The 23,933-nt window shown below is 40.7% G+C and overlaps 1 long non-coding RNA gene across 4 annotated transcripts in view; it reads right to left on the reverse strand.

Moving 5' to 3' along the window:
* Positions 1-23,933, reverse strand: part of LOC144379481 (uncharacterized) — a 114,095-nt gene that overhangs the window by 72,459 nt on the left and 17,703 nt on the right. For 3 of the 4 annotated variants that reach the window (XR_013442645.1, XR_013442643.1, XR_013442644.1), the window contains one exon: positions 6,499-6,535. The exons of the other annotated variant lie outside the window; for it this stretch is intronic. This is a non-coding gene — a long non-coding RNA (uncharacterized LOC144379481). Of the gene's footprint in view, positions 1-6,498; positions 6,536-23,933 lie in introns of those variants that run through there. 4 annotated transcript variants of the gene reach the window in all.

Genomic DNA, 23,933 nt, shown 5'->3' on the forward strand with positions numbered 1-23,933 from the left:
TTTCTGAGAATCCAGGGGGGTTGATGACCATGGCTCATTAGTGGGTTCCAGCCTCCCAACTGGTAATTTCTCTAACAACATCCATGAGATCAGGTATAAAAGCAAAATAAGGCAGGTGACATTGATTCAACATTTTATGAAAAGATAAAACGAAAGGACAAAATGTTGAATGAGTGCAGTGGCAAGAGAGCCTTTAATACAATAAAATGGTTCTTCATAGCTGAGTAAATTGGGAAGTACAGTTAGACTGGATGGGGGGGATATAGGAAAAAACAATGTAAGAAACTGAAAGACTAGATTAATGCATCTCAAAATATGGTGTATATAAGAATATCGAAGTGTTTACTAAAAATTACATTCTCTGGTGCTTTTCTGCCCTCACTCCTAGATATAGAATATCTGGTATGAGTCTCAAAATTCTTGTCAAAGGGAAGAGGATGGTGAAAGTGAAATGTGGTGAAGACTGAATCTACAGGGAATTATTGAACTCCAGGCAAGAGATGCTCTGCTTCTCTTTAAGAATACACTTGCATCAACTGCTGTATACAGTCTATTCCTTCATCATATCATTTCTGATTCACTCACTCATTCTCAAACAGATTCCAGGGACACCTGGGTGGCTCAGTTGGTTAAGAGTCTGTCTTGATTTCAGCTCAGGTCATGATCTTAGGGTCGTGGGATCAAGCCTGGGCTCTGTGCTCAGCACAGAGTCTGATTGAGATTCTCTCTCTCTCTCTCCTTCTGCCTCTCCCCCTTCTTGCTCTCTCTTTCTCTCAAAATAAATAAAATAAAATAAAATAAAATAAAATAGATTCCATTTAACCAAGCAGGTGAAAGACCTGTACACTGAAAACTATAAAACATTGATGAAGGAAACTGAAGATGACACAAATAAATGGAAAGATATTCTATGCTTATGGAGTGGAAGAATTAATATTGCTAAAATGCCCACATGACCCAAAGCAATCTACAGATTTAATTCAATCCCTATCAAAATTCTAATGGCATTTTTCACAGAAATAGAACAAACAACCTAAAATTTGTATGGAACCACAAAAGACCACGAATAGCCAAAGCCATCTTGAGAAAGAAGAATAAAGTTGGTAGCATCGCATTTACTCATTCAAAGTGTACTACAAAGGTATAGTAATTAAAACAATATGGTATTGGCATAAAACAGACACATAGATCAATGGAACAGAATAGAGAGCCCAGAAATAAGCCCATACATACATGGTCAATTAATTTATGGTGAAGAAGCCAAAAATACACAATGGGAAAAGGACAGCCTTTTCAACAAATGGTGTTGGGAAAACTGGACAGCTACATACAAAAGAATGAACAACTTTCTTACATTATATGCAAAATTCAACTCAAAATGAATTAAAGACTTGAAGATAAGCCATAAAACTCCTAGAAGAAAACATAGGGTGTGAGCTCCTTGACATCAATCTTCGCAATGATTTTTTGGATTTGACACCAAAAGCAAAGGCAACAAAAGCAAAAACAAGCAAATGAAACTACATCAAACTTTTAGGTTCTGCTAAGGAAAAGAGGCCATCAAAAACATGAAAAGACAACCTACGGAATGGGAGAAGACATTACCCCACCGTATATCTAATAAGGCCATAATACCCAAAATACATAAAGAACTCCTATAACTCGATAGCAAAAACCAAACAATCCAATTACAATATGGGCAGAGGATCTGGAACAGTCATATTTCCAAAGAAGACATCCAGATGGCCAACAGACACATGAAAATGTGCTCAACATCACTGATCGTCAGGGAAATGCAAACCAAAGCCACAAAGAGGTATCACCTCACCACTATTAGCATGGCTATCTACTATCAAAAATAGAAGAAATAACAAGGGTCAGCAAGGATGTGGACAAAAGGGATCCCTCATGCACTGTTGGTGGGAATGTCTACCAGCGCAGCCACTGTGGAAAACAGTATGGAAGTTCCTCAAAAAATTGCAAATAGAACTACCATATGATCCAGCAATTCCACTTCTGGGAATACACCCAGAGGAAACAAGATCACTGTGTTGAAGAGATATCTGTATCCCCATGTCCACTGCAGCATTATTTATAATTATCTCCACCTCCAAGTTCATTACAGATTTACAACAGTCAAGGCATGGAAACCATCTAAGTGTCCATCACTGGATGGATGAATAAAGAAAATGTGATATATATACATACACAATGACATAGTATTCGTCCATGGGAAAAAAAAAAAAGGAAATCCTGGCATTTGTGACATGGATGGATCTTGAGGGCATTATGCAAACTGAAATAAGTCAGACATTGAAAAACAAATACTTTATGATCTCACATGTGGAATAATAATAATAATAATGATGATGTAATGTACAGCCTGGTGACTATAGTTAATAATACTATATTGTATATTTGAAAGTTTCTAAAAGAATAGACCTAAAAGTTCTCACCATAAGGAAAAGAATTTAGTAATTATGGGTGGTAATGGATATTAACTAGAGTTACTATGGTGATCATTTTGCAATATACACATATATGGAATCATGATGTTGTACACCTGAAACTAATAGAATGGTATATGTCAATTACATTTCAATTTAAAGGGAAATAACAAAACAAAATACAGATTCCAAAGGGTATAATTCACTTTCCACCACTGGCAAATAGCTTAATACATACCTCAGTTTCATCATCTATAAAATGGGCATAAAATACCTATACTGTAGGGATGGTGCATTAAATGGTAAAATATATGAAAGGGACCCTAGGTAGAAACTGGAATATAAAAGTCACTTGAAAAATACTGGTTCCTTTCATGTGTTGAGTGCTGTGTTCTTACACATATCAATCCTTAGACAATTCCAGAAGACTACTCTTCAAGTGGACTTAATCAGGTGGAGTTCTGTCTCTGTGCCTATGGTAGATTCCAGATGACCAGAAACCATTTAGAAACCCAGGAAGATTGGGGCTGGGTACATGCTCTAAGTCTTTTTAGAGAATTCTTAGATTCTAAGGAGAGCAAAATGTTCAACTCATGGCCTACATGACTGGTGTAGAATCACAAAATATTTAGAGATCATCTAGTCTAAACATGCCATTTATTAATTAGGAAATGGATATGAAAGAAAGTTAAGTCATTAGCCCAATTCATAGAAAACAGTGGTGGAAATGGACCTAGCACCCAGGAGCTTTGACCACCACGCCAAGGCTCTTGGGATTACTCCCTCATTGATGGCTCATACATTCATGAATTCATTTGTCCATTCACTTTAAAAACTTTATTGAGTAGCTAAGATGTGCCAGACCTTGTTCATGATATTGGATACTCACATAGCAAATAATCTGATACTATCAGCTAAAATTTGTTGAGATCTTATGGTAGTGAAATATTATTTTAAATACTTTGCATATATTAACTCATTAATCTCTACGTTTTTGCAGAATATTTTGTGTTGGTATTTTTATGTGTTTCTGGTATTTGGAAAATAATTAGTCAATTCACATAGTTTAAATATTGAGAAATATCCAAATAATGCATTTGTCTGGGTTCTTAATAAGCTGGGGGAAGTAGGTGAGTGGAAATTGTACTGGGCAAATGAGGTGTGAACTCCACATTCATTCTGCAACTCTTTTAACCTAAAATTGTTTGCCTTAACACAATGTTGCTTTAATACATGTATAAGCAAGAGTTACTGCTTGTAAAGTTGCTGTTGCTTAAAAAACCCAATTCTGTCACTTAAGTATTTTCTGTCTGTGGTGCCCACAGGTTTGAACATTAACTTGTCCATGCAAAAACTTAATTATCTTTTTCGATTTTTTTTTTTAAAGATTTTATTTATTTATTTGAGACAGAGAGAATGAGAGAGAGAGCACATGAGGGGGTAGGGTCAGAGGGAGAAGCAGGCTCCCTGCTGAGCAGGGAGCCCGATGCGGGACTCGATCCAGGGACTCCAGGATCATGACCTGAGCCGAAGGCAGTCACTTAACCGACTGAGCCACCCAGGCGCCCTATCTTTTTCGATTTTAAAAATGTTTGTGAAGGGGCGCCTGGGTGGCTCAGTCGGTTAAGCGTCTGCCTTCGGCTCAGGTCATGATCCCAGGGTCCTGGGATCGAGCCCCGCATCGGGCTCCCTGCTCGACGGAGAGCCTGCTTCTCCCTCTCTCCCTCTGTCTGCCACTCTGCCTATTTGTGCTCTCTATCTCTGTTAAATAAATAAATAAATAATCTTTAAAAAAATAAAATAAAATAAAAATAAAAATGTTTGTGAAATGATGTATATGCAGACATCTTCCTCCTCCCTTGCTCGTTTCGACCTTCATGCACATCACAGAATCAGCCAAACTATGTGTCTGATCTGAAATCTGAATCTTAATCAATGATAAACATTTAAATTTTGTTGGCACATCACTCTAAAAGTATTTGTGTTGTTTCATCATTTAATGAATAAATCTACCACATGAATTTATAATTTCATGTCTTCATTATAATGCTCTAATAAAAAAATAACAAAATTAGTATGAATTGTTAAAAAAGATTGCGGGGGATTTTTATTTTCCCCACTTTACGGTGGGGAGAGGAACCGAAGCCAGAAGAATGAAATACCTTTCCTCTAGTTGTATGAGCAGCAGCCGTCGTGCTAGAATTGGACCCTGACCCCTACCCTTCTCCACTACACTGTCCTGCCTCCTGGAGAGAAGGAACTGTAACAACGTTGACAGACAATAAAACACACACAAAGAGTGATAGCACAGTAATGAAATTAGAGTAAACCCAGAAGGTAATAGTGAGGAGAAGGACTGGAATCTGTTTAGACGCTAGCCAGGGAAATTCCCACATTGCAATAACACTAACATGCAAAGGACTGGAAGCCAGCCACCTAAATAAAGAATGGAGGGGGCGCCTGGGTGGCTCAGTCGTTAAGCGTCTGCCTTCGGCTCAGGTCATGATCCCAGGGTCCTGGGATCGAGCCCCGCATCGGGCTCCCTGCTCCGCGAGGGGTCTGCTTCTCCCTCTGCCTCTCCTCCTGCTCGTGCACTCTCTCTTAAATAAATACAATCTTTAAAAAAAAAAAAAAAAATGAGTGGAGGAATAATGTTCGCACAGGGGGATGAGCTTGTGAGAAGGCTCAGGTGTGTAAGGAGCTGGTGTGTCCATGCACAGGGAAGGGAGCGGTGGGACTGGCGTGTGGAGAGCGAGGGCCAGAATGAGAACAGCCACTGGAGAGCAAGGCAGAGTCCAGATGGTGGGCGCCTTGGGCCACATTAAGACGTTCCGATTTCATTATAAGTGCAAACGGGAGTCGCTGAAGCATTTTAACCCGAGACCATGATTTCTGTGCTTTTTACATTTTCTCTTCTGTCTTACTCAACCTAGGGCACTGTACACGTTGAATTGTGAATAAAGGTTAGAGTTAAATTGGCTGTCCTTAAAATTACCAATAGAGAAGCCTTTTTTTTTTCCCCATTTGATTGCTTCTTTATGATTAAGAGAGGACACAGGCCACGTAGAAATAATAAGCAGTCATATAGAGCTAAATATATCTCGGAGCTTTCAGTTTTCATGCCAATAAAAATATTACCATACCGCCCACACCACCATCCGCATATGGAATAAGTAAGTAACAATGTCACTATTTAAAATGAAAAGGTCAGCCATAGGTCCGTATTTTTAGAAATCCCCAATCTAAATGAAATAAAGCATCCAGCTAGAGTTTTTTCTCAGCCCACAGGTTCCCTGCTCATGTTTTACCAAAATGAATTACTTCTGCTGTTAAAAGAAATATGCCCTTGAAAAAATGTGTTGCTTCACTGATCCATCTGAACCAGAAAATGTATATCAGAGCAAAAGCAAAAATAGATTTGCCTCTGACATCCAGACCTGCTGAAAGCAGGAGAGGGATGCAACGGAGAGAAATATTTCCAGGAATTCTTTTCATGCCTCCATTAAAGAATAAACTTAAAGTAGCTATATTAGACCAGACCGGTGTCTGGGTCCAGGATCAAGGAGGATAAAAATGGCAATTTGGACCCAGTTCAAGGTTTATTTCTGAGGAGGCCAACAAGTCCTGCAAAGGAAAATGAAGGGACCCCAGTGAGAGAGGAAGAATGTGTTCCCTGTGTCCTTCATCCATCTTGCAGAGAAGCAGCCCAGGCTCAGGGTTCACAGCAGCCCTCACAGAGAGGTTACCCACCACGGCAAAGGCACGTGGAATCCCACGCTTTCTGCCCTGTTTACCCCTAAGTCCCATTAGCACCAGACACTTTTTTTTTTTTTTTTTTTAATGTGTAAGACCATAATCTTACAACTCAGCAAGGCTCGTCTCCGCAGGCAGAACGTCCAAGTCATGGGTCTCAACATTTTTGCTGTGCGGGGCCTGGGCAATCTCTCTGGGAAATCCCATCTAGCGGCTTTTGATGTCCAGCCAGGCACAGCCCACGAGAGCGACCCACACGAAGTTAAAACAGTGATCAACTCCTCACACCAGGGTCTGCATGTTCTGTTGTTCGTGGAAGTGACGTCTCGAACAAACTGGTAAAAGCATGAAGAATAGGTTACCATTTGTCTAGTCCCAAAGCCAGAATTAGATGCTTAAAAACAGCCAGTGATAGTTGGGGAGCCTGGGTGGTGCCATCGGTCGGGCTTCTGACTCTTGGCTTCGGCTGGAGTCGTGATCTTGGGGCTGTGGGATCCAGCCCAGCACCCAGCCCAAGTCGGGCTCCATAATCAGCACCGAATCTGCTTGGGACTCTGCCCCTTCCCTCTGCTCTCTCTCTCATAAATAAATAAATCTTTAAAAGAAGTAACCAATGATGGTTAACTCAACTCAATAAAATATGGGGAAAGAAATAGCATTAGGATAGAGATGTGATAGTCTCTAGAATTTTAGTGGGAAAGGGTTTTCATAATCATTTCATAAATAATGTTTGACATGTATGTAAGTCCATTTCAGAAATGAAGCCATGTATTTGAATACTTGAGGTTTCTGTAGAGACAAGATTAAATCTGTGCTGAGCAAGCAAAGCACTGTTTATTAAGCAGTTACCTGATCACAAAGCCTTTGAGAGCACAAAGTGTTAGACATCTTTTTTTTTTTTTCATTAGATTGTTCTTTTTCTCACAAAACATTGTGGGAACGATTGCATCAGTTTTGAAAAATCCACCCAAGATATATATTTTAAATCCCTTCTGTTGAACAACACAAGATTCAATGCTGCAATAAATGAGTGCACAGCAAGTCATAGGTATAATTACAGTATTCAATCCTTCTAATGATTTTAAGACAACAGGTTACCCATTTGTAAATGATGTCTATACAAGAATATTGGAATTGAACTAGACAGTCTCTTTTACCACTGTCCCTTTATCTACATCTCGAAAGGGAGTAAAGTGTTTAATATTTGGGTAATGTTTTAGAGTTTACAAAGGGCTTATATAGACACCACATTATTTGACACAACATTTTAGAAACACAGAAACTGATACCCAGAATTGTTAACTGACTTGTCCAACACCATCCTGCTAACAAGTTAAAAAAACAAAACTTAAACCTAGGGGTTCTTTCCACAATCTCAAATGTGAGTCCCCAGCGGCATGCATAAGACGCTGCACGCAAGCACACCGTATTTTAATTAGGACATCCTCTGACACTTTCTCAAAGCAATTTTGACACATATTATCAAATAAATATTTAATCTCATACTGCATGGGCTGACCTCATATGACCTATCTATCAACACATATAAGATATACCATCATTTTTTTTTTGAAACTAACAAGCACAGGAAGTAATTTTTATCTTATTTTTTAGACAGACAGGGGTTGATCCTTGCATTGTTGGTTTACATATTGGCAAATGCTATGTTGTCATGTGCCCAGCTCAGCATCCCTCTCAATGAAAACTTTGGGAAAATGGTAGTTTATAATTCCTTCCAAAAATGTGTTTATGGATATTGATTAGTCTAATAGCATCAGTGAATATACCAAATAGAACATGAATTTAAATTTGTTTTCTATTATGAAATAAAATATAAAGCAACGGCATAGTTGCCATAGGATGGAATTCTGAGTGCATAATTTTAAAGTCTTTACGTTCAAAATGCCATTCACTTGTTCTGCTCTCATCATCCTGAAATAATCCCCGCCCACTGCCCTGGTGAGAAAACAATAGGCCAAATACGCTCACTTTCCCTGCCCCCACCTCCCCGCCTCCTCCCGACCACACCCACCCTGAGTACTTCCCCCGCCACCGACCAGACTAACACAGAGACTTGAACAGATGAGGCTCATCTCCACAGGCCCTGACCTATACCTTCAAGAGATCTGGCTCCAAAAGATAAAGTGCACCAAACACACTGTCCGTCAGCAGTTTGAGCCACTGGGTACCAGGGGAAGACCTAGTCCGTGATAAACACTTGCTCTGAAAAGTTTATAGAACTGAAGCTATGGAGGCCATTAAAAGACCCCAAATCTTTGAAAGTTATCCAAGAGGAGAATCTCAGAGGGAGGTGTTTGGGGGACAGCTGAGGAGGAACTGGATGCGGGAGGACCCAAGCACCAGGAGGCAAGCAGCCTCTGTCCTCTGCTTCCCAGGTCCCAGCCTCCACCTTAGAGAGGCCAGATGACACTTCACTCCCGAACATGGATAGGTGTGGGATTCTCCACACCTATTTACAAAAAATTTCCTTTTCACGAGCAAGCTTAAACGGGTCTCTATTACTTACACCTGAAGCAAATATACTAACCAGGACATGAATATTACCTTGGCTTTGAGAATCTGCGTGTGTGGGCAGGCAAGGGAGGCTCCCTCAGGTTATCTTTTGCATTGATGAACAAACACTAAGATAGGCAAAAGGTTTTTTTTTTTTTTTTTTTAAGATTTTATTTATTTATTTTACAGAGAGAGACACAGTGAGAGAGGGAAAACAAGCAGGGGAGTGGGAGAGGGAGAAGCAGGCTTCCCGCGGAGCAGGGAGCCCGACGCAGGGCTCGATCCCAGGACCCTGGGATCATGACCTGAGCCGAAGGCAGACGCTTAATGACTGAGCCACCTAGGCACCCAGAATTTTTTAAAGTAAAAGATCATCACAGTTTTCAAAAGAGAGAAGATGTTAGGGAAGGAAGAAGTGGGAGAGGCTCTTTACCGTCCTTTAAAATTTAAGGATCAACAATGTATTTCCTACCAAAAAATCATGACCGTGCCAATCACGGAGAAACACGATACCCTAAAATGTTAATAGGGATGCTGCGGGCTAACCCTATGCACACACTCAGTTTATATTTGGAATGAAGAGTCAGGACCACGCATGCAGGAGAATGTCGGTGCGGCATCTATATGTGCCCCGGGATCATTGCATAAATTGCTGGCCTCTTCTTCATTTGACACTTCCAGGTATCAGTTCTACTCTTCAACTGGGCAATGTTCATGAGTGGATCATGTTGCCCAACATTGGCCATACTGAAGTTTTCTTAGTTATATCAGTGCAGAATGAGATGAGGACATTTCTGAGAAGGCAGCCACTTGTTTCTTAAAAACTGATTCTGGGACACCTGGGTGGCTCAGTTGGTTAAGCATCAGCCTTCGGCTCGGGTCATCATCCCCGGGGTCCTGGGATTGAGCCCCGCATCGGGCTCCCTGCTCCGCGGGAGTCTGCTTCTCCCTCTGTCCCCCCCACCCCGTGTGTGCAGTCTCTCTCTCTCTCTATCAAGTAAATAAATAAAATCTTAGGAAAAAAAAAAAGAAACTGATTCTGTTGAGAAATGCTCTGACCATCAACTGTAGTTGTAATTGTTTTTACTGGGACCGTAATGAAGAGACGCGTATCATACACTTCCCAAGGACTCCTAGGTCCTTTTATGGGACATGTGTGGATTCAGCAACCCATGATCTATTCACGCCAATTTCTCTTTGGTTTTAAAGAAATTTTAAGCAATAGAATAAAATCATGGGGGAAGAAAATGCCAAGATACTGTTATAATACACTTTTTGATAATCAACATGACATTTTATGGGCTTAAATTGTTTAAATTAATAAGATTTTGAACTTATCAAAAGTAGGATATTTAACAATATCATTATCCACAAATAGGCATTTGTTTTTATAATTTGATAGAGAAGAATAAATATCTTGGGGGGCCTGAGTGACACAGTCGGTTAATCCCCCAAATCTTGATTTCAGCTCAGGTCATGATCTCAGGGTCCTGGGATTGGGGCTCAATGCTCAGTGGGGAGTCTGCTCGGGATCCTCTTTCCCTCTGTCCCTCCCCCCCACACCTCCCACCCCTGTGCTCACTCTCTCTCTCTAAAATGAATAAGCCTTAAAAAAAAAAAAAAAAAAGAATGTCTTTGAAATGAATAGCAATTGCCAAGCTTCATGCCTCACAATAGTAAATTCTGGAGGACCACAGGATTACCTCAGGGCAAAATAGTTGTGCTCCTTATGTAAAACAAAGACATGGAAGTCTATTAGAAAGCTCTGCAAGGTACAAGGCTTTGAAGACAATACATATTTCCCCCACTAAAAAACTACCATTTTAAAGATGAAGCTTATAGTTTGGAGACCCTGAGTTAGGCATAAATAATTTATATTCATCTAGGTCGAATGCCTGACTCTCTGGCATGTTAAGTGCTACAATTATCTGGACCAGACAAGTACTTCATTTTCATTTTCTGGGGTGATATTTTTATGGTATCTGTGCATATTTCTGCATGATTACTTACAATGGGCTTGTTCATTCCCCCATTTAAACTTGTTAAAAGAAGTTGGTTTAATGTTTTGCTATATTGAAATTTATATTAATCCTGAAGGGTCATATTGAATTGTGCAAGTGTGCTTTATGATTGTTTTATCCTTAGTAGACTGTAGGGAGGAGACGTGAGGTCTTAAGGAAAGTCTATTTTGCATAATTAAGTACCTTCTGTTTCCTTTGTCCCTTTCACAATTAACTATAATTGTATTTATCTAACCACTAAACATTTCTTTTGAGAAGGAAAAATCTTAGCATAATGAAGTTGTTTTGAAGGCAGCAGCATGCCCATAGATGCACAGGAAAAGGCAAGGAGTCTACTTTTCAAGTTAGTTTTGTGGGACATGAATGTTGCTTTCTACTGTTCCCCATTTAGAGCTATTTTCCTACTTTTACCAAATGGGAACAGTATGGAAAATTTGCAGAAAGGAAAATCATGAAAACTGGTGGTTCTTTTTCCCCTTTTTGTACTTCTTACTTATATATTCAGAAGAATTCTGTTTTTCCTCCTCTGGCATGCAATTATCAAAAAGGGGACTGGGGAACAATTTTTGCAGGTTTCGGGTACTGTCGGGCTGCCCAGTAGACACATCATTTTTAAGACACTTGAGAGCAAATCCAAGAAGGACTTCATTTTTACCTTCTTTATTTTTAACTTCAAAGGGCTGATGGATTTACACTCCACAGATCATGACACGGATGTCATTGTCTTTGGAAGTCCCTTCCTCTAGTGTTTATTTTTAACCCCCCTCTAGATTCTCTGTATCTACTTCACGATGCCTCCAGTTCCTCCGCAGGAAGTAACAGAGAAGAAAAATTAAACATTTGACCCCAGAAGCTTCCAAGCATCCTTAAAAGCTAAACGGGAAAATAAAGGGAGACAGAGGGAGGGGAATTATTCAGAAAGGAACAATAAGTATTGAGTTAATCAGGTCTTCATTTATGAAATACAGCTTTGATATATATCTACCACTTAAAATTTACCGACAAACTCTAGCACTCATCCTCAACTGATCTGCCTCTTTCAGTTCTCACATACGCTCTAGGAGCAATGACTCCACAATGCGTCCCTGTAGCCACTAGGTCGGCCCCGTCTCTACGGGCGTCCTCCTGGTCCAGAGCACCATGGCGTCTGACCTGGACCAGAGGAGCAGTCCCCTTTCTCGTCTCTCTGCTCACATACACGCAAATATATTTCTGCCACACTGGCCTTTTCCCTCCCACCTCAAGGGCTGTGCACTGACTCTTTCCTTCGCCTGGAAAACCCTTCCTCCTAATTTCATTTCTTCTACTGTTCTACATCATTCAGTTTTCAGATCAAATATGGCCTTAGGAAAGATGATTTCTATGACCATCCTGTGGAAAGTAGCCCTACTCAACCCCAAGTCATTCTGCATTTTATCACTTGGTTTATTTTCTTTTTATTGCTAATTGCTACTGAAATTTTTCATGTCTGTTTATTTGCTTATTTTATATCCAGGTCCCCCCTTCCTTAATTCCGAATAGAAGGTAAACTCCATGAAAGACATGGATATTGTCCCTCTCCGTGCTACGGAGAACAGGAGTCCGCTGTGCGCAATTGATGAATGCTTCCTAAATGGATGAAAGCACCAGGCACATTATTGGGTGACATCCATCCATCCTAAGAGCAGATACACCATATTCTCATTATTGCTGTTTTGTAGATGATAAAACCGAAGTGTAGACAGATTAGATAATCTGTCCAAGATTGCGTGGATAAGAAATGGCATATCCAGAATCACACCACTTAATTTGGAGTCATTGGTTCAGGCTCCAAAGCCCTTGGCCTTCTTACTGAGCCTGTGATTTATAAAGCTGACTTCCTATGCGGTAGGTGTTTCCATCTCCGTTTTTATGGGTGAGGAAGTGCTGGCTCAGGACAATCGATCCTTTTGCCCCAAATTGCACAGGTGGAATACAGTGGGGTCAGAATTCGAATCGCATTTTCTATAGTGTAATCTCATACTTTTTCTATCCAGCATGCCGCCTCACCTCTCAAATCATGGTACTAACCTTAAAGTGTTACAATAGAAGTTTTGAAAACAAAAGATGTTAAAGGTAAGCATATAATTTTTTTTACAGTAGGCATTAAATTCTTGCCATCAGATTACAGCGTAAATGTGCATGACCGACCCTTCTAAGAACATGAGTCTTTAACCTTACTGCCATCTCTGTACAAAGCACTTCGTACTGTAACAGACCCTGTAGGGACAGTCCATATTCGCAGAGTATGTCTAGTCATCTGGGGGAGTAGCCACCCAGATTTAGACTTTGCAGTAAAATCAGCTTTGGTTATAATTTTGTGGCATAAAATATTGCCCCTGCCCCCCAAATCCATGCTCTCCTCATCTTCTTGGGTACATGGCTGGAGGGTTGACCTCATTTCTGGGCTCCATTTCATTATGTGTGCCATTAAGATTAAATTCCAGAAAATGGAATGTGTGAGAGAAAGTAATAAGCACCTCCTCAAAGATTGGCCCAGGAAAATCCTTTACAAAGACTTCTCAGAGCTCTTTTTCCTCCTGACTGCTTGAAATGGAGATCACTCCAAGTCACCCGGGAAGCATCCATAAGTCTGGGCTCCCGAAAAACTGGATGGGGTAGGATATCCTGCCAACCTGTTCACTGGAAAAATACTGTTGGTTGAGGAAGGACTAGAACTCTCAAATCTGTTCTACTACAGTTTCTACAGTGGATTAGCTCACATAGGATTGCCACACGGAAAATGGTTAGAATCAGGCCTGGGCGATGCACCCTGATGTGGGATCTCCCCACGCGTGCTCATGGTTTGCGTACTGAGGCAACAGCTACAGACCTCAGCTCTCTAGTTCGGCTGAACAGAGTCACAGAGCAGCACGGAGCTGCGACTTCCGTCCACTCCATGTTGCCCCAAGTTCGGTCACTTGCTCTGCATCTCTAACTTCTCATGGTCTCCTCGGTCTTTGTCTCCAGCACTCTGAAGCTCGATTATTCCTTGTACTCTTCTGCCCTTATTCTCCCACTTTGTCAAAAGAGCCTTCCAAGTGTTTTCTTACTTATCAGAAGTTTAACGTGAACTTCAGAAATGAAGACCTGATTCACAGCAAAAGTGAGTGGAAAGAACCAGGATCCTATATGCCCCTGACCCCACCCCCACCACTTACACAGATCCCACCCACTCTCAATATCTTCATCAGATTCGTACTTTGTCACCATCAATGAACAGACAATAGCACGTCATTCCCAAGTCCATAGTTTACACAAGGGTTCACTCTTGCCATTCTGTCCTTTTTGACAAAAATACAATGACCTGTATCCATTACTGTGGTATTTTCCGGAACAGCTGAAAAATCCTTGTATTCCACCTGCTCATCCCTCCCTCCTCCCTATCTCTGGGACTCACCAATACCTCTACTGTTACCACAGATTTACCTTTTCAGGATGTCAGGTAGTTAGAAATATGTCTTTCTTAATATACTAATATTTTTTTCTTATTGTTTTTAGTGTTCTGTCTAGAACTTTAGAGTTACCAAGCTCCCTAGGTTTCAAAGGGTCTTCCCCAACTCCATTTTCCCCAGAAGTGCTATTATTTTTAATGTGCAATTTTATAGAATGGGTGATCTTTTAAGAATGGACATATCAGGTTTTTACAGCACCTTAATTGAGTTTGAGCCATCATAAATTTGGGGGTCTCTATGTTGTAAGTGTTAGCCGACTCTAGTTCATACAGATCCTTCACTAAAGTCCCTTTTACCCCAAGGAGTAGGGCATTTTTAAACAGTACTATTGGAAGGAGTATAACAGAGTAGTTGTGTGGCCTTGAGCAAGTGTCTAAATCTTAATCACCTTCTCTGTCAAATAGGTGTTATAGGTTGTTGTGAGTATTCAACCATACAAGCTGTGGGATGGACTTAGTTCAGGACTGTCTCTCATAATCACGAGAACGCTTAAATTGCGTTTTATCATTGGTTTTGCTATGACATACCACAATTCTGCCACTTACTATCTGTACCACCTCAGGAATGTTTTTTTAGCCCCGTAGAGCATCAGTTTCTTCATCTGTAACAAGGAATGAATACCTTAACTCACTAAGAGAGATCATGTATGCAAAACTAGTAACACCTAAGGCGTCACATTCAAGCAGAAAAAAAACGACATTCAAACGCTTTCCTAGGAAGAGCAGCCGCATTTCAAAAAGCAGGTTTTCAGTGTTTTTCAAGACATATCTTGTAGGTGGTTGTTGTCCTTGCATACATATCAGAATGGTTCCAATGGTTCCTGGTGTGAGAAAGGAATATGCCTGGAATCAGTAGCACACACACTAAGCTTGGGAAAAAGAAAATTTCCATCTGCAGCACTTTCCATAATTCACCCAGGGGCATATTCACAGCGAGAACTCTATGTCAGTAAACAGTTTATTAAAATTCTTTCTGAGTTTCATTGTATTCAGTTTAAAGAAGGGAGATAAGACAAATGAGATACATCAAAATAAATCCCAGAATTTGAGAATTAAGCAATAAAAAGGAATAAAGAAACTGGAAGAAATAATATGTGAATATTTATCAGTTATTGGGCTGCAGAGAGACTTTCTGAATATAATATTGTAGAAGGGAACCATAAAATAAAAACTTAATAAGACTTTCTACATTTTTTTTAAAGTTTCAAGTTTTTATTTAAATTCTAGTTAGTTAACACATACTATAATATTAGTTTCAGGAGTAGAATTCAGTGATTCATCACTTACATACAACACCCAGTGCCCATCACAACAAGTGCCTCCTTAATGCCCATCCCCCATCTAGCCCATCCCCCACCCACCTCCCTCCATCCACCCTCAGTTTGTTTTCTATCATTAAGAGTCTGTTTTATGGTTTACCTCTCTCTTTTTTTTCTTCCCCCTATGTTCATCTGTTTTGTTTCTTAAATTTCACATATGAGTGAGATCAGACGGTATTTGTCTTTCTCTGACTGACTTACTTCCTATAGCATTATGCACTCTATAGCTCCATTTACGTCTTTGGAAATGGCAAGATTTCCTTCTTTTTGATGGCCGAGTATATTCCATTGTATATGCATACCACATCTTCTTTATCCATTCAACAATCTATGGACATCTGGGCTCTTTCCGTATTTTGGCTATTGTTGATAATGCTACTATAAATATTGGGGTGCATATGCTTCTTTGAATCAGTGTTTTTGTATCATTTGGGTTAAATACCTAGTAGTGCAATTGCTGGGTCATAGGTAGTTATGTTTTTAAACTTTTGAGGATGCTCCATACTGTTTTCCAGAGTGGCTGCACCAGCTTGCATTCCCACAAACAGTGTAGGAGGGGTCCCCTTTCTCTGCATCCTCACCAACATTTGTTGTTTCCTGACTTGTTAATTTTAGCCATTCTGACTGGTGTGAGGTGGTATCTCATTTTAGTTTTTATTTGTATTTCCCTGATGATGAGTGACGTTGAGCATCTTTTCATGTGTCTGTGAGCCATCTGGATGTCTTCTTTGGAAAAATGTTGATTCATATCTTCTATTTCTTAACTGGATTATTTGTTTTTTGGGTATTGAGTTTGATAAATTCTTAATAGATTTTGGATACTAGCCCTTAAGCTGGTATGTCATTAGAGAATATCTCCTCCCATGCCATAGACTGCCTTTTAGTGTTGTTGATTGGTTCCTTTGCTGTGCAAAAGCTTCTTATCCTGACGAAGTCCCAATAGTTCATTTCTGCTTTTGTTCCCCTTGCCTACAGAGACATGTCTAGTAAGATGTTTCTGTGGCCAAGGTCAAAGAGGTTTCTGCTTGTGTTCTCCACTAGGATTCTGATGGATTCCTGTCACACATTTAGGTCTTTCATCCATTTTGAGTTTATTTTTGTGTATGGTATAAGAAAGTGGTCCAATTTCATTGTTCTGCATGTGGCTGTCCAGTTTTCCCAACACCATTTGTTGAAGAAACTGTCTTTTTTTCCATTGGATATTTTTTCTTTCATGTCAAAGATTAGTTGACCATAGAGTTGAGGGTCCATCTCTGGGCTCTCTATTCTGTTCCACTGATCTGTGTGTCTGTTTTTGTGCCAGGACCATACTGTCTTGTTGTTCACAGCTTTATAACAGAGCTTGAAATCCAGAATTGTGATGCTTCCAGCTTTGCTTTTCTTTTTCAAGATTGCTTTGGCCAATCGGGGTCGTTTGTGGTTCCATACACATTTTAGGATTGTTTGTCCTAGGTCTGTGAAAACTGCTGGTGGTATTTTGATAGGGATTGTATTAAATGTGTAGATTGCTTTGGGTAGTATACACATTTTATTAATATCTGTTCTTATGATCCATGAGCATTTAATGTTTTTCCATTTCTTTGTGTCATCTTCACAATTTCTTTCATATGTGTTTTATAGTTTTCCGAGTACAAATCTTTTATTTGGTTAGGTTTATTCCTAGATATGTTACAGTTTTTGGTGCAATTGTAAATGGGATCAATTCCTTGATTTCTCTTTATGCTGCTTCATTATTGGTGTATAGAAATGCAACAGATTTCTGTATGTTGATTTTGTATCCTGTGACTTTACTGAATTTGTGTATCAGTTGTAGCAATTTTTTGCTGAAGTCTTTCAGGTTTTCTACATAGAGTATCATATTGTCTGTGAGGAGTGAAAGTTTGTCTTCTTCCTTGCTGATTGGAATGCCTTTTATTTCTTTTTGTTACCTGATTGCTGAGGCTAGGACTTCCAGTACTATGTTAAATAACAGTGGTCAGAGCAGACTTCCCTTTCTTTTCCTGACCTTAGAGGAAAAGCTCTCAGTTTTGCCCCATTGAGGATGATATTAGCTGTGGGTCTTTCGTATATGGCTTTTATGATGTTGAGGTATCCCTACCCTATCCCTACTTTTTGAGGGGTTTTTTTTGAGGGTTTTATCAAGAATGGGTGCTGTAGGGGTGCCTGGGTGGCTCAGTCATTTGAGCAGCCAACTCTTGGTTCTGGCTCAGATTGTGATCTTGGGGTCATGAGATCAAGGCCTGCATCGGGCTCTGCAATCCGTGGGAAGTCTGCTTCCTCCCTCTGTTCCTCCCTCTTCTCTCTCTCCCTCTCTTTCTCTAAAATAAAATAAAGTCTTAAAAAAAAATGGATGCTGTACTTTGTCGAATGCTTTTTCTGCATGTATTGAGAAGATCATATGGTTCTTTTCCTTTCTTTTATTAATGTGGTGAATCACATTGATTCATTTGCAAATATTGAACCACCCTTGCAGCCCAGGAATAAATCCCGTTTGGAAGATTATTTTAATGTACCGTTAGATTTGATTTGCTAGTATCTTGTTGAGAATTTTTGCATCCATATTCCTCAGGGATGTTGGCCTGTAATTCTCCTTTTTAGTGGGGTCTTTCTCTGGTTTTGGAATCAAGGTAATGCTGGCCTCGTAAGATGAGTTTGGAAGTTTTCCTTCCATTTCTTTTTTTTGGAACAGTCTCAGAAGAATAGGCATTAACTCTTCTTTAAACGTTTGGTAGCGGGGCGCCTGGGTGGCTCACTTGGTTGAGCATCCGACTCTTGATTTCAGCTCAGGTCATGATCTCAGGGTCCTGGGATGGAGCCCCCGTGTCATCAGGCTCCCTGCTCAGTGGGAAGTCTGCTTCTCCCTCCTCCTCTGCCCTTCCCCGCATACTCTCTCTCTCTCAAATAAATAAATCAATCTTAAAAAAATAAATGTTTGGTAGAATCTGCCCATGAAGCCATCTGGCCCTGGACTTTTGTTTATTGGGGGTTTTTGAATACTGATTCCATTTCTTTGCTGGTCATAGGTATGTTCAAATTTTCTATTTCTTCCTGATTCAGTTTTGGTAGTTTATATGTTTCCAGGAATTTATCCATTTTTTTCCAGATTGCCCAAATTGTTGGTATATAATTTTGCATAATATTCTCTTATAACCATTTGCTTTCTGTGGTATTTATTGTGATCTCTTCTCTCTCATTCATGATTTTATTTATTAATTTATTTTCTTTCTTCTTTTTGATAAGTGTGGTTAGGGGTTCATCAATTTTATTAACTCTTTCAAAGAACCAGCTCCTAGTTTCATTGATCTGTTCTACTGGGTTTTTTGGTAGTTGTTGTTATTGTTGTTTCTACATCATTTATTTCTGCTCTAATCTTTATTTCCCTTCCTCTGCTGGCTTTAGGCTTCATTTGTTTTTCTTTTTCTAACTCATTTAGGTGTAAGGTTAGGTTGTGCATTTGAGATTTTTCTTGCTTATTGCGGTAGGCCTGTATTGCTATAAACTTCCCGTTTATGACCGCTTTTGTTGCATCCCAAAGGTTTTGGACTGTCGTGTTCTCATTTTCATTTGTTTCTGTATATTTTTTATTTCTTTTTTAATTTCCTAATTAAGCTATTCACTCTTTAGTAGGATGTTATCCTCCATATATTTGTGGTCTTTCCAAATTTTTTCTTGTGGTTGACTTCAAGTTTCATAGCATTGTGGTCTGAAAATATGCATGGTATGATCTCATTCTTTTTGTACTTGAGGCCTGATTTGTGACCCAGTATGTGGTCTATTCTGGAGAATGTCCCATGTGCACTTGAAAATAATTTATATTCTGCTGCTTTAGGATGGAATGTTCTGAATATATCTGTGAAGTCCGTCTGGTCCAGTATGTCATTCAAAGCCACTGTTTCCTTGTTGATTTTCTGCTTGGATGATCTGTCCATTGATGTGAGTGGGGTGTTAAAGTCCCCTACTATTATTGTATTATTATCAATGAGTTTCTTTATGTTTGTTATTAATTGTTTAATATATCTGGGAGTCCCAACCTGGGGGCATAAATATTTACAATTGTTAGATCTTCTTGCTGGATAGACCCACTAATGATGATATAGTGACCTTCTTCCTCTCTTGTTACAGTCTTTAGTTTAAAATCTAGCTTGTCTGATATAAGTATGGCTACTCTGGCTTTCTTTTGACATCCACTAGCATAATAAATTGTTTTCCATCCCCCTGACTTTCCATCTGCAGGTGTCTTTAAGTGAGTCTCTTGTAGGCAGCATATAGATGGTTCTTGTTTTTTTATCCATTCTGATACCCTATGTCTTTTGATTGGAGCATTTAGTCCATTTACATTCAGAGTAATTATTGAAAGATATGAATTTAGTGCCATTGTATTACCTGTTAAGTCATTGTTTCTGGAGATTTTCTCTCTTCCTTTCTAGTCTTAGTCATTTTGGTCTTTCTTTCCCACTCAAAGAGTCTCCTTTAATATTTCCTGCATGACTGGTTTAGTGGTCACCAACTCCTTTAGTTTTTATTTGACTGGGAAACTCTTTATCTCTCCTTCTATTCTGAATGACAGCCTTGCTGGATAAAGTATTCTTGGTGGGGGGTGGGAGGGATGGGGTGGCTGGGTGATAGACATTGGGGAGGGTATGTGCTATGGTGAGCGCTGTGAATTGTGCAAGACTGTTGAATCACAGATCTGTACCTCTGAAAAAAATAATACATGTTAAAAAAAAAAAAAGAAGAAGAAGATAGCAGGAGGGGAAGAACGAAGGGAGGGAATCGGAGGGGGAGAGGAACCATGAAAGACTATGGACTCTGAGAAACAAACTGAGGGTTCTAGAGGGGAGGGGGGTGGGGGGATGGGCTAGCCTGGTGATGGGTATTAAAGAGGGCACGTTCTGCATGGAGCACTGGGTGTTATATGCAAACAATGAATCACGGAACACTACATCAAAAACTAATGATGTAATGTATGGTGACTAACATAACAATAAAAAATTTTTTAAAAAAGAAAAAGAAAGTATTCTTGGCTGCAGATTTTTCCCATTCAGCACATTGAATTTATCATGCCACTCTCTTCTGGCCTGCCTAGTTTCTGTGGTGAGATCTACTGTGAATCTGATTAGCCTTCCTTTGTAGGTTAGGGATTTCTTTTCCCTTGCTGCTTTCAGAAATTCTTTCTTTATCTCTGTATTCTGCAAATTTTACTATAATATGTCGTGGTGTTGGCCTGCTTTTGTTGATTTTGATGGGAGTTCTCTGTACCTCCTGGATCTGGATGCTTGTTTCCTTCCCCAGATTAGGCAAGTTTTCGCTATAATTTGCTCAAATAAACATTCTGCCTCTTCCCCCCCACTCTTTTTCTGGGGCTCCTATGATATGAATGTTATTACACTTTATGGACTTGCTGAGTTCACTAAGTCTACATTTGCGATTCAATACTTTTCTTTCCCTCATCTTTTCAGCTCCATTATTTTCCATAATTTCATCTTCTATATCACTGACTCATTCCTCTGTTTCTTCCATCGTTATGGTCATTAAATCCAGTCAGTTTTGCATATCAATTATAGCATTTTTTATTTTGGCCTGACCAGTTTTTAGGTCTTTTATCTCTGCGGTATGGGTCTCCCTGGTGTCTTCTATGCTTTTCTCAAGCCCAGCTAGTAGCCTTATGATCGTTGCTTTAAATTCTGGATCAGGCATATTGCTGATATGTGTTTCAGTTAGATCCCAGGCCATAATGTTTTCTTGTTCTTTTTTGGGGGCATGCATTCCTCCATTTTGGCATTTTGTCTAGGTCTCTGTCTTCTTCTCTGTGTTAGGAAAACCTTTTATGTTTTCTGCTCCTGAAGGTAATGGCTTTATGAAGAAGAGGTCAAGTACTGCCCAGGGCCTGGAGCTTCAGGAAGTGTTTCTGGTGTATTCTGTGCACTCTGCTGTTGTGTTCTGACTGCTCTTTCCCTCAGGTCAGTCCTTGGCAGAGCTTCTCCTTGCCTGCAGTGGAAGTGTTTGGAGCTTGTCCAGAGTGTGGCGAGTTTTAACTAAGTGTGCTTGGGTCTGCTTGCTTAAAGAGGCTTGATCCTAGTTCCACTAGAGCTGAAGCTTTGCAGTACTCTACAGTGAGCAGACTTATGCATGCAGGGCATTTGTGCTGGACTTCCGGGGGAGGGACCCGCTGCTCTGGTTTTCAGGCCCACTTGCCCTAGTAAAGAATACCTGCAGAGTGCAGGGAGTGGGGCTTGGTGTAAGTGGCTCAGGCCTCCGCTGCTGGTGCTCTGCTGCCCAATGAAGTCAGTCCTTGCTGACAGGCAGGGCAGAAAAATGGCACCAGTCCTTTCTCTCATTCCTGTAGAGGGGAGTTCACATCTGCCACTGTCTGGGAAGCCCTCACAGAAGAGCGAACAATCTCCCCTCAGATACCTGCCTTCACCCAGTCAGTGTCCAGGCCACCTGTCCACCCAGCAGTGTAGGGCACCTATGTTTTATCTCTGGCATACCAGCTAAGTTTCAAAACTCCAAACTTTAGGGACCTGGTGTAGTGAGGACCCACACTGGGGCTGGTGTTAGTTTGTTCCAGAAGAGCAGTTGTACCAATGCACAGGAGCTTGGAGTTTAGAGTGAAGTGCAGAAAAAGGCCCGAGTCCAGGTTAACTGCCTTCAGTAGGTGTCTCTGTCCCTATGCTTAAGGGGCGGGGGAGGGCAATGGTGCCTGCAGGCTCTTTTGCCCCCGGGGGGCAATGCCACCTCTCCCAGATGCACTCCAAGAAGGGGGAAGCATCTCTCCCGGTGCGTCCCAGGGGATCCTCAGATCATGCTGTCCTGTCCTGTGCCTCCGCCCTCCTTCTCCGCGGGAGCACGGCAGTGCACACCAGCCTCCCCACTGGCCATGGCATGGACTTCTACAACTCCAGTCCTTGAGCTCCACTGCTTATAGTAACTCATGATAATCAGCTCCTCTTGTTTTCCCAGGTAATGGTTTTGGGGAAGTGTTTTTCTTGTGTGATCCCCTGTGCACTGCTCTCTCTCTCCTTCTTTGTCACTGTCTCTCTCCCCCTCTTTCCATGATCAAGGCTCCCTCCTCTCTGCAGCACCTGCAATCCTTTTCTCCCCCAAATCATGTCTCCACACTTACTACCTTCCACGACTTGGGCTCTCCTCTCCCTCTAGTTGTGCAGTTCATCCTCTCAGTCCTCAGATTGATTTCTTGGGTGTTCAGAATGATTTGATATTGATCTAGCTGTGTTCAAGGGACAAGGCAAGCACAGAGTTCCCCCTACACCCCACCATCTTCTAATCTTCTGACTTCCTGAAAAATTTGAACTTCTGCACACATGTTTAATTCTTCCACTCATCACTCTAAAAAGGCAAACAACTAACCAGGAAAAATATGGGTTATGGGATATATAAAATATATCTGGATTAATAAGATAATAACATTTAAAGGATTAACAAGATTAGTGACCTTATTCTTGTTTTGTTTTTTTTTTTTTTTTAAGATTTTATTTACTTGACAGAGAGAGAGAGAGCATGAACACAAGCAGGAGCAGCAGAGGGAGAGGGAGAAGCAGGCTCCCCACTGAGCAGGGAGCCTGATGCGGGGCTTGATCCCAGGACCCTGGGATCGTGACCTGAGCCAAAGGTAACGCTTAACCAACTGAGCCACCCAGGTGCCCCTAGTGGTCTTATTCCATTGAAATATTCTCTATGAGGAAAAGAGAAACATCCAAATAGAAAGATGGCACTATGGACTGAATGTTTTTGTCTCCTAAAAATTCCTATGCTGAGCTCCTAAGCTCCAGGGTGATGGTATTAGGAGCCAGGGTCTTTGGGACATGCTCAGGGAGCCCTCATTATGGCAGCAGTGCCCTTTTATAAAAGAGACCCCAGAGTGGCCTCTCACGCCTCCTGTCACGGGTGGACAACTGAAGACAGCTGTATGTGAGCCAGGAAAGACCTTCACCAGCCACTGAATCCTCCAGCGCCTTGATCTGGGACTTCCCAGACCCCAGACGGTGAGAAATAAGTTTCCGGTATTTCCATTATAGCCGCCCAAACTGACTAAGACAAATGGGTAAATGACAACTTCAAATAATTCATTGGAAAAAAATATTTATTAAGCAACTAGTATATGCTAGACAGGGCTCTAGGTGATGGGAATTAATACCAGAATGAAAAAGATAAGCCACACTTCCTCTGCTCAGGAAGCTTGTCATCTAATGGGAAGGTGGACAGTAAAAAAGTAAACAGGAGGCAGTTACATAAATAAACAACATGATTTTAGGTGGCAAACAAATGTTTTACAAAGCAGGGGAAGTAGATAAAGAACACAGGGGGAGAGGCTATTTTGGACTGCTGAGTCCCGGATGCTCTATGAAAAGGCGACACTGGAGCAGAACAGAGTGGAGTGAGAGAG

Source organism: Halichoerus grypus, chromosome 11 (assembly GCF_964656455.1).
Source record: "Halichoerus grypus chromosome 11, mHalGry1.hap1.1, whole genome shotgun sequence".
Lineage (NCBI taxonomy): Eukaryota > Metazoa > Chordata > Mammalia > Carnivora > Phocidae > Halichoerus > Halichoerus grypus.